The sequence below is a fragment of the Elephantulus edwardii genome, unplaced genomic scaffold (genome assembly GCF_000299155.1).
Source record: "Elephantulus edwardii isolate Elephantulus edwardi_28Jun2011 unplaced genomic scaffold, EleEdw1.0 scaffold00416, whole genome shotgun sequence".
Lineage (NCBI taxonomy): Eukaryota > Metazoa > Chordata > Mammalia > Macroscelidea > Macroscelididae > Elephantulus > Elephantulus edwardii.
In genome coordinates this window covers 145,048-147,373 of record NW_006400166.1, presented here as the reverse complement: position 1 = coordinate 147,373, position 2,326 = coordinate 145,048, and the positions used below count along the sequence as shown (strand labels likewise).

Sequence of the window (2,326 nt, the reverse complement as noted above, 5' to 3'; positions counted from 1 at the left end):
CTAGAGAGGTGGGAATAAGTGTGTTTGAGATGGCTAGGTTGGCACAGGATAGAAGAGTGTATAGAGCTCTTGTACATAGGGTTGCTATGAGTCACAAGCCACTCGATGGCACATAACAACAACAACAACAACAATGGGTAGAATATTGAGTGATACAGAAAGTATTAAAAGAAGATGGAAGTAGTATACACTGTATTAAAAAAATTGGCTGACATAGAAGAATTTCAAGAAATAACATATAATCAAGAGGCAGTGGTGAAGAAGAAGGAAGTTCAGGCTGGTCCAAAGGACTTGGTAAAACATAAAGCCCCAGGAATTGATGGAATATCAATTGACATATTTCAACAAACAGATGCTGCCTTGAATGTGCTCACCAGGTTATACCAAGGAATCTAGAGGATGACTACCTGGTCAACAGACTGGAGATCCATATTTATTTTCAATCTAAAAAAAAGTGACCCAAAAGAGTGTGGAAATTATTCTACAATATCACTCATATCACATGCAAGGAAAATCCTGCTGAAGATTATCCAGAAACAGCTGCAACAGTACATTGACAGAGAAGTACCAGAAATGCAAGCTGAGTTTAGAAGAAGCCATGGAACTAGAGACATTATTGCTAATGTCAGATGGACCTTGGCAGAAAGCAAAGAGTACCAGAGGGATATCTATCTGTGTTTCATTGACTATGCAAAGGCATTTGACTATGTGGATCCCAACAAATTGTGGTTAACCTTGAGGAGAATGGGAATCCCAGAACATTTGAGTGTGCTTACGTGAAACCTATACATGGACGAGGAAGCAGTCCTTAGAACAGAGCAGGGAAACAAGGAGTGATTCAAAATCAGGAAGGGAGTGTATCAGGAATGCATCCTGTCTCCATACCTTTTCACTCTATTTGAATTATACATAAACAAATAAAAATTCAAGATTGTAGTAGTGATGCACAATAACAGCAGATTTCCTGTTAAATATAGAAAATATGTGGCCCTTCGTTGTTGTTTACCGTCGAGTCTGAACCTACCCATGACTGACTCTTCTGAGGTTTTTCAGAGGCAATGAATTGCATGGGAGGAGATTGCCCATACCTGCCCACTCTCACCAGAGTTCCTCATACATCACATTTGATTAGAGGAATTGCTACAGGAAGAGGAATAAAAAATTGAAATAGAAACATAACTCACAAATAATTTTGCAGAGTCTTTTGATAACTATAAGCTTGCTACTGAGTCAGGGTGTCCAAGGCCATAATCTTCACAGAGCAGATGGCCACATCTTTATCCCTGGAATGCCTGTAGGTTCAAACCACCAGCCTTTTGAATAATAGCCAAATGTGTAAGCACTGTACCATCAGAGCTCCTTTACCAATATGAAGGCGCGTGTTTTGGTGTAAAGCAGCCATGCATGACCCCAGCAGAAACAGCTATTGACTACTGAGCTGATTCGAAAATCCTATGACCAATTAAACAGGCAATTCACAGAAACCTCCATGCTGTCTTTCTCAGTTTCCTGCATCTTCCTAGAAAAGCTCCTTAATTATTCTCACATAGCATTAACACCTTACAAGCAAAGTAGCTGGCCTCTCCTCCCTTTGGGTTACAATTTTCTAATAAATCTATCTTTACTTTTAACTTTCACTTCCATCTTGTCTTTTTCTGCTCGTCCCCATGCTCTAATAAAAAGCTTTGGCCTGGCAGCTGTCGATGGTGTGTGGCTTTCTGAGGTGTCTGGAGAGTGGCCACGGCCGCTGGGTTGGCATGAGCCGCGGTCCCCGTGGACGTAGGACAGCCAAGCTGGAACCATGGCCAGTACAGTGGTAGCAGTTTGGACTGACCATTGCTGCTGCAGGATTTGCAGGATGTTATGTGTTGCAAGCCATGAAGCATGTGGAACCTCAAGTAAAACAAGTTTTGCAAAGTCTACCAAAATCTGCCTTTAGTGGTGGTTATTACAGAGGTGGATTTGAACCCAAAATGGCAAAACGGGAAGCAGCATTAATACTAGGTGTAAGCCCTACTGCCAATAAAGGAAAAAATAAGAGATGCTCATAGACGAATTATGCTCTTAAATCACTCAGACAAGGAAGGATCTCCTTATATAGCAGCCCAAATCAATGAAGCTAAAGATTTATTAGAAGGTCAAGCTAAAAAATAAAGTGAATGTTGATTAACGAATGGATAGAGAAGCTGTGGTATATTCGCACAATGGAATACTATGCTGCATTGGAAAACAAGGAACTCATGCAATATTATTCAAAATGGGTGACCCTGGAGGACATTATGCTGAGTGAGGTATCTCAGTCACAAAGGGACAAATGCTATATGGT

At 40.8% G+C, this 2,326-nt stretch overlaps 1 pseudogene; it reads left to right on the top strand.

The window, feature by feature from the left end:
* The first annotated feature begins 1,801 nt into the window (after positions 1-1,801).
* LOC102867292 lies at positions 1,802-2,154 on the top strand (annotated as a pseudogene).
* Positions 2,155-2,326: the final 172 nt, after the last annotated feature.